The sequence below is a fragment of the Pelophylax lessonae genome (assembly GCF_965119305.1).
Source record: "Pelophylax lessonae genome assembly, contig: HAP1_SCAFFOLD_1208, whole genome shotgun sequence".
Classification (NCBI taxonomy): domain Eukaryota; kingdom Metazoa; phylum Chordata; class Amphibia; order Anura; family Ranidae; genus Pelophylax; species Pelophylax lessonae.
This window is the reverse complement of record NW_028119175.1, coordinates 4708-20932: the sequence shown is the minus strand read 5'-3', so window position 1 is coordinate 20932 and position 16225 is coordinate 4708. Positions and strand designations below refer to the sequence as shown.

Genomic DNA, 16225 nt, shown 5'->3' with positions numbered 1-16225 from the left:
TGCTAACATATTTTTTGTATATCAAACACTTTAATCCTTTAACCCCTATTCTATATAATATGGTCTCCTTGGCTCACCTATCTACAGGTTCCACACACAAGGTGCTGACTCCAGGACCGGCTGGCGGTAGATCCCCGGACAGACGTACTTTTCTTTCTTTCTTTCTTTCAGTTGCAGTTTTTGAGTCACGTGTCCTTAAAAAAAGTGCACTGCTAACGCCTCAAAAGCACCTGAAAAGTGTCGCAAAAGCGCTGTGTATGTAAATGATCACTTTGTAGAACAACCCATTCAGTATATATATATATATATATATATATATACACATACAGGTGCATCTCATATATACAGTTATACAGTTCACTGCTGTTTCTCCTCCCCCAGTTCTTAGGCAGCTAAGAAAAGAGAAGGATGTAATGTGTATATATATATATATATATATATATATATATATATATATGTATAATATATAGATAGACACATCTGTATACCTTTCTTATAAGTGATCCCATTCCTCTGTTCTCAGCTGCCTAGGAGCTGGGGGAAGAGAAACCGCAGTACACTGATCTTCCCAGTGAACGGCTGTGCAGGGGGCGGTGTGTCAGGATAAGACTGATCATTGGAGGAGAGCAGGCTGAGTTCCCAGCACAGCTAGAGAATGTGGCACAGCAGGGACATTTCCGGAACATAAAATGTTGGGTACTCTGTAAAACACCTAAACATATATATTTTGAAAGCAGAGGTCCTGGAGAATAAAAGGGTGGAAGTTACATTTTATGTCACATGGTAATAACCCAATAGTTCATCAATTGTAACTTTCAGTAACAAATACAATAAATGTAATATTAGAGGACATACAGTGTTTTATTATTTTTTAAAATTTTTAATTTTTTGGTAAAATATAAAAGATGAGGTTGTGCTGAGTAATTAGATACCCAGCATGTCCAGCCTTATAATTCTGTGTGCTGATGAAATGATGACAAACTTTGGTATCCAGAAATGTCCCATAGATGGCGCTTTAAAAGCCTTTAAAGGTCCTGTGTGTAGAGGGAACCCTGAATAATGGATGTGTGGTATAATGTTATGGTGATTCAATCTCAGAATCTACCACACCCTACCAAAACCATATAATATGAGGTCAAACCTAAACACTTTCAATTTGTATGCAATCTGGCAGGCCCTTCCACTACATAGAAAAGGTAAATCTGAAGGAAATCTACCAACAAAAGTTGGATAGTGTGTATCCAGCTTTAGACTCAGGGTTTGACTGGACAAAGGTGCCCATGACTGGACACCAGCTTGCAACAGTGGCGGCCCGTGCATAGGGGGCGCCAGGGCGCCGCCCCCCCCCTACCCCCTAAAAAAAAAGAAAAAAAAATTACAAAAAGAACAAATAAAGTTTTGAAAAAAAAAATTGTGTTCGCCGGCCTATGTGGTGGCTATGGGGGGTGGGGTTTACGACCCAGAAGAGGTGCCGATTGGCTGCCTTCTGGGGGCGTAACCTGGGCGCAAGTCATTGCGCTAGGACACCCCCACTTTCCTGATATCCTGGCTGTGATTGGTCCAGTCTACAGCCTGGACCAATCATAGAGGACATCCCGGGTGACATCGCGTGGGGGGGGCGGTGCGTGCGTTAGTCACGCACCGTCCCGACGTCAGAGAAGAGGGCAGCGGGCGGCGGAGGAAGAACCGAAGAAGACGTCCGGTCTGGCGGAGCGCATGGAGGAAAAAGTCGACTCCCGGGCAGCATGCCAGGGAGTCGGGAGACTCGGGACAGTGACGGGCGGCGCGCATGGAGGACGAGGACTCGGAGGAAGAAGACCGCACCAGAGGTAAGTGAAGTCTCGGGGGGGGGGCACGCACGCACGCTGGTTTCTGCTGCATTGAAGGGGGCATATACACTGGTCTCTGCTGCATTGAAGGGGGCATATACACTGGTCTCTGCTGCATTGAAGGGGGCATATATACTGGTCACTGCGCATTGAAGGGGGCATATATACTGGTCACTGTGCATTGAAGGGGGCATATATACTGGTCACTGTGCATTGAAGGGGGCATATATACTGGTCACTGCATTGAAGGGGGCATGTATACTGGTCACTGTGCATTGAAGGGGGCATGTATACTGGTCACTGTGCATTGAAGGGGGCATGTATACTGGCCACTGCATTGAAGGGGGCATGTATGCTGGTCACTACATTGAAGGGGGCATGTATACTGGTCACTACATTGAAGGGGGCATGTATGTTGGTCAATACATTGAAGAGGGCATGTATGCTGGTCACTACATTGAAGGGGGCATGTACGCTGGTCACTGCATTGAAAAGGGGCCTGTACTGTGGGGTTTGTGCTAGGGGGCCTGTACTGTGGGGTTTGTGCTAGGGGGTCTGTACTGTGGGGTTTGTGCTAGGGGGTCTGTACTGTACTGTGGGGTTTGTGCTGGGGGGGGTCTGTACTGTGGGGTTTGTGCCACTCTCAGTCAGTGTATCCCATAATAGGGTGTCTCTCACAGTATATCCCATAATAGGGCCCCTGCTCCCTATTATGGGATATACTAGTACTGATGGACCCCTTAACCGGTTGCCGACCGCCGCACGACTATATACTGCGGCGGTCAGCCCCGGCCAGGCAGAGTGACGTATCGGTACGTCACTCGCCTGTCACTGACTTGCGAGCCTATCGCGGGCGGGCGCGCGCCCGCCGAGGCGCGCGCCCGCCGCGGCTCGTTCACAGACAAGTCAGTGCGTGTGACCGGCGGACTCGATGTCCGCCAGTCACACTGCGATCGCTCCTGTGAAGGGAGAAAGACAGAGCAGCTTGTGTAAACAAGCTGCCTGTCAGTTCTCCCTGTGTAAAAGTGAAGATCTGTCCGTTCTACTATGTAGAACGGTTGATCTTTGCTTTTACACCAATAGCCATGTCCCTACACAGTTAGAATCACGCCCCTAGGACACACTTAACCCCTCCCTGTCCAATAAAGTTAACCCCTTCCCTGCCAGTGTCATTTTTGCAGTAACAGTGCATATGTATAGCACTGATTACTGCAGTAATGTCACTGGTACCCCCAAAAGTGTCAAAAATGTCAGTCAAGGGTCCGATCTGTCCGCCGCAATGTCGCAGTACCGAAAAAAAAATCGCAGATCGCCGCCATTACGCGTTAAAAAAAAAACACCAAAAATGACAAAAATCTTTCCCTTTGTTAGTAAACGCGATAACTTTTGCGCAAACCAATCAAAATACGCTTTTTGCGATTTTTTTTTTTACCAAACATAGGTAGCATAAAACAAATTGGCCGAAAAATGTTAAAAAATTTTGATTTTTACTTTTTTTTTGGGGAATTTCATATAAAAAAAATGTGAAAAATATTGTTATTTTTGCAAAATTTACGCTCTTTTTTTGTTTATAGCGCGTGATCAAAAAATCGCACAGGTTATCAAATACCACCAAAAGAAAGCTCTGTTTGTGGGAAAAAAAGGACGTCAAATTCGTTTAGGTACAGCGTCGCATGACCGCGCAATTGTCCGTTAAAGTCACGCAGTAAAAAATCGCAAAAAAAACCCTGGTCCTTTAGCAGCCAAATCCTCCGGGGCTTAAGTGGTTAATATGCGATAAATTGGGATAATTTGTTCACGCAAGCAAAATACAGGGGACAAAATGGGTGGAGTCTATAGGGGGTGGGGCTTCTTAGGAATGGGTGGGGTCTAAATGGAAGGGCGGGGTCTTGCGCCCCACCATCTTAAAACTTCACCAGCCGCCACTGGCTTGCAATCTTGTTTTTGTTATAGTATTAGCTATGGTATCTGGATGGTAGAAGTTTCAGAGCAATGAGAGTTGTTTTAATATTGAAAATGATGAGCTGACCGCTCAGATTGTAAAAATGCATGTAAGATGTGTGTGTGTCCGAATTGTTCGTAGTTAGCTGATGTTGAGGACATATTGCTTGTATGAAGATGTTGAATGCTTGCTGTATTGTCTTTATTAAATGACAATGTTACCTGAATTAAGACAGAGTTAAAGCTAAGTATGGCTGATTTGTGGCATAGGTTTTGCTGCTTTTGTCTGAGGGTCTGTGTGGGTTTGGCATTGGAGGAGTGGTGAAGCTGAAGCAAAAAGTTTTGTCAAGTTGTAAATGAGAAAAAGTAAAGAAATACAGAAGGGTTAATAGTGTAGGTACTAAAATGCCTGTGTGTCCCCCCAGATTCCTCCCACTCCCGTGTCTTCATAAAAATGGAGAGATCATTACAGACAGTTATGTTTGAGAGTTTGTGCTAAGTTTATTATTAATAGAGATAAGCAATCAAACAAAGTTCTGTAAACTAGTACTGTATATGAGAAAAACAGAAGTCTTTGTTAGAAAGTCTTTGTATGCTGAAAACAAATAATTTCTGGCAGAGAAGCCTGCTTGTATCTGCAGAGTCCGCCCCCCTCATGTATGTGTGTTTTTTTGTGAGAAGAGAGAGGTGAGAGAGAGACTTGCAGCTTTCCCCTTTGACCCCTCCCCGCCCCCCTTATTCTCCTCCTTGTATGGACACATCCGGTGTGTGAGACGTCTTGCAGATATAAAATCCTAGTTAAAATGGTTGGTTTTTTTCTTGTAACCGTAAGATTAATTGGAAACAAAGAGAAAATAACTGACTGAGGCCAACACCCTTTAGATTTCCAAAAGCAGCCATTAATATTAGAATTATTTAAAAATCTTTTTTTTCCAGCCCACTGGGCGTGGGAAGGAAGACAGCTCCACCCACTGATAAAAACGATGTGTTCTTTCCAAATGGTAAATATTTGAAGAAGATACAAAAGGGGTAGGTAGCCTCGCGCTTATGGTAAATAAATACATTTAAGTAGTGTGATAATGTGCAATATAGCTGATGCTGAAAAAATAAAGCGCTAGTGCCTTTACAGTGATAGAAACTAAAAGTGATCAGCGCTGCTATCTATGTGCAAACTTCTCAAATGAATAGTATACAACGCAACTGTATAATAAATAAATGTGCAAAATTCGCAATAATCCACATCAGTATTATATGGATAAACCTGTGTGCAATGCAGATATGCTTTAAAAATAAATTAATAAATAATCTTTCAATGCATAAATTAATAGTCCTTTCAGTGCATATATCCAAGTGCTGTAGTGCTCCTATTGCTTGAACCAAAGTGCTGGTGCTCCCCCTATGATTCTCTACTCACCACAGGTAGATGGAAATCTGGCATTGAAATCTGTGTGATCTTCTAGGGTATGACCACAGATCCTGATAAGAGCAGCCTTAGGATATCAGCTTGTGAGAGAAATCCTTTGTATCAATAATTTCATGCTCATCCTTTGCTCTCATACAAAGGATCTCTCTCACATGCTGATATCCTAAGGCTGCTCTTATCAGGATATTTGAACAAGATAGCTGACTAGACAAGTTCTGTATAACATGTTAAATGTATGGCCAAGCCAAGAGTAACAGTATAAGATAGGACAACAATGAATGATCACTGGAGATGTATGTCTATTTTGTATTGTCCTTAATAGTGACTATATAAGAGCCTGGATGCGGGAGGGGGGTAATCGAGCGGGCATCCCCGATTAGGATGGATGTTATGTCCTACCTTCCTCCCTAGTGTCGGTCTTCTGGTTCGTGGTGCCAGGCCGCAGCTAGTGTACAAGCGGCGGGGCCGTGAGTAGGTCGTGATTTTCGTATGCAGGCGATCCCCTCCTGAGCACCCCAAATATATATATGGGTCGTGTCAGTAGAGAGATGCCCTTCTAATGGTGGCAGTTGTGGCCGTCCTTGAAGTTGTAGGTAGCATGGGGAGGGATTTCACTTGGTGGTCTAGGAGCTCCCTTTCCAAGCGACCGGCGCGGCTGATGTCCAGACACTCCCCCCATGGTGATAATTAAATTGATTAATTAATATGAGCTGGTTTATTATGGGTAAAAAAGATTGCACTCCCATTAACTACTTGCTACCGATGCGGTGCATCTATTGTTCTGGGGCGCCGTCATATGAAGGTGCCCCAGAACAGCCTCTCTCGCGTGCCCCCGGGGGTGCGTCTACTTTTGTATATTCTGTCATATTCATTACAGTGGCCTGTAAGGCAAAACCACTTTTGGAGTGCGCAAACGTTTTGAAAAACAGAATCCACAGGATGTGCACAGTACAGAAAGAGAAAGGGTTACACTAAAAGTTAAAGGTTTAAACTTGGGTTTTACATATAACTTATATCTGCTTTCAAGTACATTCTAGTTTGAATTTAAGTAATTCATGTCATCTATTATGGAAAAGGTAGTTTTTTGCCTACTTATTGTTGATTTCTATTAGAGATAATCATGATTACTAATTTACCAAAATACAAATTTTGCAGCAAGTCCTTCAAAATAGGGTGCTGTAAATCCTGGATTATATATATATATATACAGGGCTTTTTTTCAGCGGGAACGTGGGGGAACGCAGTTCCGGCACCTCCAGCACTAAATGTATATAAAAGCAAGGGGTGTGCTGGAGGATCTATTGATGCTGTCTGCTGGGGGATTTATTGTCACTGGTGGGGATCTGTTTTTGTGTGAGGGTCTATTATTGCTTGTGGGGGATCTATTGTTGCTGGGGTCTATTTTTGCTGGGGGAGTCTTTTGTTGTGTGAGTGATCTATTGTTGCTTGGGTGGGGTCTACTGTTTCTGGGGGAATCTATTGTTCCTGGAGGGACCTAATGTTGCTGGGTTGGTGTACATTGTTGTGTGAGTGATCTATTGTTGGTGGGTTAGGGTCTACTGTTTCTGGGGGAATCTATTGTTGCTTGGGGGATCTATTGTTGCTGGCTCCAGGGGATTTATTTAACTGCTTTTCTTGTTAATAGACAAGAACAAATTCCATACAAATTATTTAGCACCATAAACTGATACTTGGGGCAGTACTGGGTGGTGGGTAGGGGGTGAAACCAAGGGACGGTTCTTGGAGAGGGGTGGGGAGCAGAGACAAGGGGGGACTTATAAGGGGGGAGTTCCTGCACCTATTCTCTGAGAAAAAAAGCCCTGTATATATATATATATATATATATATATATATATATATATATATACACACACACACACACATATATCATATATATATATATATATATACCAGTGGCGGCTGGTGCTCAAAATATTTTTTTTGGGGGGGGGGGGTGCAAACAGAAAAAATCTAATAGGCATTGCTTTGCGGCAAAAAATTGCATGACTTTGAGGTCACAAAAGTGTGAAAGGGGCCTTCAGTAATCAAAGTATAGTGTGCCCCCATCAATGCAGAGTTACTACAGCGTGCCCCCTTCAATGCAGAGTTACTACAGCGTGCCCCCATTCAATGCAGAGCTACTACAGCGTGCCCCCATTCAATGCAGAGCTACTACAGCGTGCCCCCCATCAATGCAGTGACCAGCGTGCCGTGCCCCCATCAATGCAGTGACCAGCGTGCCGTGCCCCCATCAATGCAGTGACCAGCGTGCCGTGCCCCCATCAATGCAGTGACCAGCTTGCCATGCCCCCTTCAATGCAGTGACCAGCTTGCCACGCCCCATCAATGCAGTGACCAGCTTGCCGTGCCCCCTTTAATGCAGTGACCAGCTTGCCGTGCCCCCTTCAATGCAGTGACCAGCTTGCCGTGCCCCCTTCAATGCAGTGACCAGCGTGCCATGCCCCCATCAATGCAGAGACCAGTGTGTGTGCATGCCCCCTTCAATGCAGTGTGGGCGTGGGCCCCCCCCCCCCCCGAGACCAGTGCACTTACCTGGAGCCCTGCAGCAGCCACGGCGGCTTCTCTTCAGTCCCGGCGGCGGCTTCTCCTCACTGTGTCCCCCGGCGGCGCGTCTCCTCCAGTCCTCCCGCTCCTGCCTCCTCCTCGGCCAATGGCATGGGGTTTGCCTTGCGGCCATTTAGGAAGCGCGTATCGGACACGCTTCCTGATTGGCCAGGAGGAGGATTGGTGTGACAATAGTGAATTTAATTTGCTATTGTGACACAATGGGTGGGCTCGGGACGCACTGCTCTGCGCCCTGGCTCCACCCTTTGGATCACCCTATTAGAGCCTCTGGCTCTAATCAGGTGATTTCAAATAAAAAAAAAACATTAAGCTTCATGCGTTCGGCGCCCCGCATGCAGATTAGGGGGCCGGACGAATGGATGGGAGGGCGGCGCCCCTGCGCCCTCAATACACCAGCCGCCACTAATATATACACATACTTACACACACATATATTACACACTGTTATATCTAACACTTAGCAATCTTTCTTACACTTGATTATGTTTTCTTGATGAATGATTATGAAATTAGATAGGTTCCCACATATGGGTTTCTTAAATTTTCCCTGATTACCTGGGTTTGAGTCAGGCATGCAGAGTATGGTGACACTTACAGTATATGTATGGGTATTGGGTAATATGTACACAGAAACTGGGGTAAATATAGATAAAATCCAATTCGTTTTCAGTGTCTTTAGAATGTGGGAGGAGACCGGAGTATATAGAGGAAATGCACACATTAAGTAGTTTGAAGTTGGGCCTATGGTTGGACATTGTTTAGTTTAGATACAAAGTTATGTAGAAGTTCAGTTGGGAGATGGTGGTGGTGTTTTTGTACCAATGTTTCGCCCTGAATAGGAAAGTTGAGTTTTTCTTTTAGTGTTATTTAGGTCAGGTCGCTAGGGATCATGGATTTAACTGTTCAGAAATCTATGAGGGGCTATATGGGCATTATTGTTAGCTATGGAATGTTGGACTGACAGTCTTGGTAACACACCTGCCTTGACGTCAATCACAACAAGCATATTGGAGAAAGATAAATCTTTTGACAGCAGCAACCGTGTATAAGGACTTTGTCACTGATCAGCAGCTGAACTGTTGGTGCAAGTTCCAGCTGTTCTGGTGGTCAATTACCTGAACTGTTCTATCCGCTATCATGGTCAAGTACCTGAATTGTTCTGATAGTGAAGTTTCTGAACTGTTTTATCTGCTCTGATGATCAAGTGCCTGAATGATCTGTAAAGTTCCACCTACCATGGTGGTTATGTACCTGCACGTTTATGACTTGTGAGCTGCAATAGTCCGGAAGATATGGACTTTGTATTCTACAGTTCTTTCATTTCTACTACATTGTGATTGTTGTGCTGCAGCTGCGACCTGATCACCGGATGTCTAAGACTCTGCTGTCCATCACCAGGTTTGGAGGACTTTGACAAGTTTCTACGCTTTTAAACTCTTGAAAAGGAAAGGTTGATGCAGTGGCGTCGGCAGGGGTGGGGGCTGACCGGGGCTATAGCCCTGAGTGTGCTCCCCAAAGGCCCTGGGTCTCCTGTTGCTCATTAAAAATGATTAGCCCCGAGTCCCAAGGCCTGGGTTTGGCCGGGAACTCGGGGCTACATATCAGCATTGTAACATTAAAGCACAGCGATTCGGGGGGGGGGGGGGAAGCTGCAAGGAGAGTGATTGCAGCTGTCAAGTTTTAGCATTGATGTCGGGTGTGGGCAGGGCCATATGCAGGGCTCCGCCCCATTGTTCCATGCTTGGAGAAACAGAAGCTGGCTGGGGAGGAAGTTGGCAGGGGGCGGGACCAATTGTAACTGCTGTATGTGCACACACAGCTTCCCCTCCTCCCCCAGCATTCAGAGCTTTCATCCTCCGCACGTGAAATTAGCTCCACCCACCTCCCTCCCTGCCATCAGAGAAACTGACTGAAGCTGGCCGGGGCAGGAAGGATTCAGCCGTGGGATGGATGGTGTCAGCGCCGGTTCCTGGACTTGGTGAGTGTTACTGGCTCTGCCCCCTCCCCCTCACTACTTCCCCCCCTCCCCCTCTCTCACTACTACCCCCCCTCCCCTCTCTCACTACCCCTCTCTCACTACCACCCCCCTCCCTCACTACTTCCCCCTCCCCCACTACTACCCCCCTCCCTCACTACTACCCCCCTTCCTCACTACTCCCCTCTCTCTCACTACTTCCCCCTCTTTCACTACTTCCCCCCTCCCTCACAACCACCCCCTCCCTCACTACTTCCCTTCCTCCCCCTTCCTCTCACTACTACCCCTTCTCCCACTCTCTCACTATCACCCTCCTCCCTCACAACCCCCTCTCTCACTACTTCCCCCTCACTACCCCCCTCTCTCTCACTACTACCCCCCTCCCTCACTACCCCCCCTCTCTCACTACTTCCCCCCTCTCACTACTACCCCCTCCCTCACTACCACCCCCTCCCTCTCACTACCACCCTCTCTCACTACTACCCCCCATCTCTCACTTCTTCCCCCTCCCCCTCTTTCTCTACTTCCCCCCTCTCTCTCACTACTTCCCCCTCCCTCACAACCACCCTTTCTCACTACTACCCCCCTCCCTCACTACTTCCCCCCCTCTCTCTCACTACTACCCCCCTCCCCCTCTATCTCACTACTTCCCCTTCTCCCACTCTCTCACTACCCCCCTCTCTCTCTCTATCCCTCTGTCTCCCTCTATCCCTCTCCTATCCCTTCCTCTCTCTCCTTCTATCCCCCTCTCTCTCCTTCTATCCTCCTCTCTCTCCTTCTATCCTCCTCTCTCTCCTTCTATCCCTCTCTCTCTCCTTCTATCCCCCTCTCTCTCTCCTTCTATCCCCCTCTCTCTCTCCTTTTATCCCTCTCTCTCTCCTTCTATCCCCCTATCTCTCCTTCTATCCCTCTCTCTCTCCTTCTATCCCCCTCTCTCTCCTTCTATCCCCCTCTCTCTCTCCTTCTATCCCCCTCTCTCTCTCCTTCTATCCCCCTCTCTTTCCTATCCCTCTCTCTCTCCTTCTATCCCTCTCGCTCCTTCTATGCCTCTCTCTCTCTCTATCCCTCTCTCAATTGTAACTGCTGTATGTGCACACACAGCTTCCCCTCCTCCCCCAGCATTCAGAGCTTTCATCCTCCACGCCTGAAATTGGCTCCACCCACCTCCCTGCCATCAGAGAAACTGACTGAAGCTGGCTGGGGCAGGAAGGATTCAGCCACGGGATGGATGGATGAATGGTGTCAGCGCTGGTTCCTGGACTTGATAAGTGTTACTGGCTCTGCCCCTCCCCCCTCTCTCTCACTACCCCCCTCTCTAACTACTTCCCCCCTCCCCTTCTCTCACTACTACCCCCTTCCCTCACTACCACCCCCCTCCCCCCTCTCTCACTACTACCCCCCTCCCCCTCTCTCACTACCACCCCCTCACTCTCCATCTATCCCTCTCTCTCCTTATATCCCTCTCTCTCCTTCCCTCCCTCTCTCTTCTTCTATCCCTCCCTCTCTCTCCTTCTAGCCCTCTCTCTCTTTCTATCCCTCTTTCACTCTCCTATCCCTCTCTCCTTCTATCCCTCCCTCTCTCTCTCCTTCTATCCCTTCATCTCTCTCCTTCTATCCCTTCCTCTCTCCTATCACTCTTCCTCCAATCCCTCTCTCTCCTATCCTTCTCTCTCCTTCTATCCCTCCCTCTCTCTCCTTCTATCCCTCTCTCTCTCCTATCTCTCCCTTTATCTCCTCTCTCCCTCCTTCTATCCCTCTCTCTCCCTCTACTCTTCTATCCCTCTCTCCTTCTACCCCTCTCTGTCTTTCTATCCCTCTCTCTCTCCTTCTATCCCCCTCTCTCTCCTTCTATCCCTCTCTCTCTCCTTCTATCCCTCTCTCTCTCTCACTCCCTCTCTCCCCCTCTATCCCTGTATCTCTATCTATCCCTCTCTCTCTCCTTCTATCCCTCTCTCTCCTATCCGCCTCTCTCCTTCTATCCCTCTCTCTCTCCCTCTCTCTATCCTTCCAACCCTGTATCTCTCTCCATCGTTCTATCCCTCTCTCCTTATATTCCCCTCTCTCTCCTTCTATCCCTCTCTCCTTATATTCCCCTCTCTCTCCTTCTATCCCTCTCTCTCTCTTTATCCCCCTCTCCCTCCCTGACTATTCTGATTCTATTCTTCCAGAAGCACATTTGTGAGGTCAGGGCTTCTCATCCAACATCTGTGCCTGTTATAGCTGTGAAGGGAGAGTCATTTTATGGTGGGGCATTGGGCAGGAAAGGGGCGGGGGCGGGTATTGGGTGGAGCTTGGGTGGAACGGGTTATCAAATTTACCTTCGGGCTGCAGCCCCTGGTCTTTTAACCACCTAGCAACGCCCCTGGGTTGATGTTTATACCCACTCCTGTGCTTTCAAAATTAAAAGTTTACTGTTGCCCTGTTAGTCCAACATTTCGTTTTTCTATTTTTTCAATTCTGGATATTTTTCAGCCCTAACATAGCCGAATAAGATTTTCTGAGTTGGTAAATCAGACAGGGAAAGGGAAGTAGGAATATACACTTTAGATTAGATATATTTTAGATCCCCCATTTTTTCATTTAAGGTAAACTGGGTGGGGAATAGAACCGATGAAAAGTAAACAATTATTTATTTATTTATTTTAAATCAGATTAAAAATAAAACACAGCTAAAGGTGGGTCTTCTGAACAATTGAACTACGGACATTGAGTAAACAGGTGCTAATAAATAAGATGGAAATAGAACAAATGGGTGTAGCATTGACTGGGCTGTGTGAATCTGCTACTGACTATAAATACTGCACATAAATACATAACACCATTTTTTTTAAATCCCTTATCATCATAAGATAATACAGAAACACATAGACAGGAGGTTGCAATTTTGCAGGAATAAGCCAGATTTATAGCCAAAGAAGGGTCCTAAATGAATTTAAGGCTAGAGATCAAGTGGCAGCGGGGTTTGAATCAATTATCCCCACAATTACCATTAACAAAAAATGTAGACTTGATAAATTATATCTACTACATTAACAAATCGCTGTTGGTTGTAGTAGTTTTTATTATAGTATTGTATGCACTCTTCAAGCTTATTGTGGTATGTATTGCCAGATGTGCAGCCCCTTCCCAACATGTCTGCAAAACAGAAATAGTTTGAATGAAGGGGATAGACGAGGAACAAAATTATGAAATGATGTATATGATTTAAAAAGAGGGGATTGATAGAATATTATGAACCAAGGGTGCACCATCTTAAGTTTTCAGCATCCATTTTATAGTTTCAGCACATATTTCACAGCTTCTCATGTTTGGAAAATCATGAGCTTGCATAAATTCATACCCACGCATTCCCATGCAATAGAAGGTTTCAATTTCTGATAAATACGTTCATAGCTCTTTTATTATCTAAGTCTCGTCTTTTTAGTCACATACTAGATGTATTGTTCTATTGTTCTTCTGAAAAGTCTTCATGGGTGTGACCTATACTGCAATCATACTGTTTTGTTATATATACTGTGTTGAATAAATGATACGTCAGATTGTTCTGAGCAACCATACACTGTCTGTGTTAAGTTAATCAGAGCGATCTCCAGGCCTGCTGAGACTGAGGGGTCAAACCTGGTCAGGTCATCAAGTCTACATACCCTTAGAAGTGACCACAAGTCAACACCGGGCAATGCCCGCATTCTTTTCTTTCCATTCATCTGTCAGTGGGGAAGCCCGCTGACAGCTGATGAGTCATGGTTGGTAAGGATGTGGGCGGCCAGCTTCCTGGCTTGCTACTTAACAACCAGCTATTTCTTACCACAGAATTTGCATCGGTCGATCATTTTTTGTCTGATCCGAATTCTAATCGTTCTGAAAAGTTGGAATCCATTCGAAAATGAATAAAAAAAACAAATTTTAACAGATTTCAACTAAATTGATTACTATTTCATTTGGAGATTTGGATGCATCCGAATCTAGGAATAAGCAAACATTTGTCCGAATTTGTATTTGTACCGAAACAAATTTTGCGTGTCTAACACTTAATGGCCACTTAAAGGCAATGCAAATGGCTGCCGATGGCAGGGCCCACTCTCCAGGCATGGATCCTCTACATATGTGTGCCATAGCACCAACCCGCTGATAGCTGGGGACTCAATGACCACTCGGGACATCCTGGAAGACTTCTGGATACCAAAGGAAGCTCCTGACATCTCGCACAGCTGCCCAGCACCAGACCCGCCCACCAATACTTCTAATAGGTAGGAAAACTTCATACAAAAATGGTCCTATAAGTGAGGAGGACAAAAAAGGAACGCAACCATTGGCTTATCCTGAACATTTATGGGGGTGGGGTCTTATGGGGGAGGAACAAGGGCGGGGCTACCCAAACATATCCTGCCATGGACATCTGTCAGGAAAGCACATTATGGTCACTAGATGGAACTGACCATTTTAGGAAATCCCAATTCACCATGACTGGAGGAATGCGGGTCACATTTCATCAACACATTTATAACAACCAGATCTGTAAGTGTTTGTGAAATCTTCCCACACAAAATGTACTCAGCCAATGAAAGGTAATGACTCCATTTTTATTTTTCTCCTGCTATCAATGGCCAACACGGGACAACACTTCATCCATGCCTTTGGTGATCTCTGATCTCCTTATGAAGTGTTTCTTACATGATGAAAATCGGCCATGGAGTATATCTGAGGTGTATATCAGGGTGTGCTTCTTCCCCACATGTCCACCAACATTCATATAGAAGACATTTCCCACACTCAAGGCACTAATACACCTCGAGGGTTGTGTGGGACCCCTGATGTACAGGAAGGCAGGACTTCAGTGAGGAACATTTCTCTCACTTAGGACAAGAATATGGCTTCTCCCCCGTGTGAGATCTCTGATGTCTGTAAAGGTGGGACTTGTGTGCAAAACATTTCCCGCACTCAGGACAGGAATACGGCTTCTCCCCTGTGTGAGATCTCTGATGTCTGTAAAGATGGTGCTTCTGTGCAAAACATTTTCCGCACTCAGGACAGGAATATGACTTCTCAGCAGTGTGCAATCTCTGATGCATGGAAAAACTGGACTTCAATGAAAAACATTTCCCACACTCAGGACAGGAATATGGCTTCACACCAGTGTGAAATCTCTGATGTGTGGAAAGAGTTGACTTCTCTGAAAAACATTTCCCACACTCAGAACAGGAATATGGCTTCTCACCAGTGTGCAATCTCTGATGTGTGGAAAGAGTGGATTTCCATGAAAAACATTTCCCGCACTCAGAACAGGAATATGGCTTCTCACCAGTGTGCAATCTCTGATGTGTGGAAAGAGTGGACTTCTCTGAAAAACATTTCCCCCACTCAGAACAGGAATACGGCTTCTCACCGGTGTGCAATCTCTGATGTGTGGAAAGAACGATCTTATGCGAAAAACATTTCCCGCACTCAGGACAGGAATACGGCTTCTCACCAGTGTGCGATCTCTGATGCACGGAAAGAGTGGACTTATCTGAAAAACATTTCCCGCACTCAGGACAGGAATACGGCTTCTCACCAGTGTGCGATCTCTGATGCACGGAAAGAGTGGAATTCTCTGAAAAACATTTCCCGCACTCAGGACAGGAATACGGCTTCTCCCCGGTGTGAGATCTCTGATGTTTGTAAAGAGAGGACATCTGTGCAAAACATTTCCCACACTCAGCACAGGAATACGGCTTCTCACCAGTGTGCAATCTTTGATGATTGGAAAGAGTGGACTTCTCTGAAAAACATTTCCTGCACTCAGAACAGGAATATGGCTTTTCCCCCCGTGTGAAATCTCTGATGTCTGGAAAAAGTGGATTTCCATGAAAAACATTTCCCGCACTCAGGACAGGTATATGGCTTCTCACTGGTGTGAGATCTTTTATGCACATTAAGCCTGCATTTAAAAGGGAAACACTTCCCACACTCAGTACAGGAGAACCTATTATCTGTTGGAAGGACGACACTGTCCCGCAGAGTCTGAGGTTCCTCAGGATAAGAGGAATACGATGGTCCGGCACCGTCCCTCACAGTCTGAGGTTCCTCAGGAGAAGAGGAATACGATGGTCCGGCACTGTCCCTCACAGTCTGAGGTTCCCCAGGATAAGAGGAATACGATGGTCCATCTACACTGTGTGGTCCCGGATGGACATTTGAGGTAGCCAGGTTTTCTCCTGGACTATACTGTGTGATGTCCTCATCTTCTACTTTACAGTCTGGAGACAAAGTGAGGCAATCCTCTGAGGTTTTCCTCATCTCCCGTCCATCTACTAAAATAGAAATACAAAGATCATTACTAGACATCAGCAGATTGGTTCCCCTAAACCATGACTCCGCCCACATCAGGCAGCTTTGTCTCTGAGGATCTTACAATTCCCCCCTCAAGGTAACTAGTAAATGGGTCCTCTGATCTCCTACCAGTTCATTTCTTTATTCATGGACCTTAGTCAG

The 16225-nt window shown here is 46.0% G+C and overlaps 1 pseudogene across 1 annotated transcript; it reads right to left on the bottom strand.

Annotated features, from left to right (window-relative positions):
* Positions 1–14452: 14452 nt before the first annotated feature.
* Positions 14453–15754, bottom strand: LOC309544141 (annotated as a pseudogene). Its single transcript has one exon. The product of its transcript is annotated as an uncharacterized misc_RNA (transcript).
* Between the last annotated feature and the right edge of the window lie 471 nt (positions 15755–16225).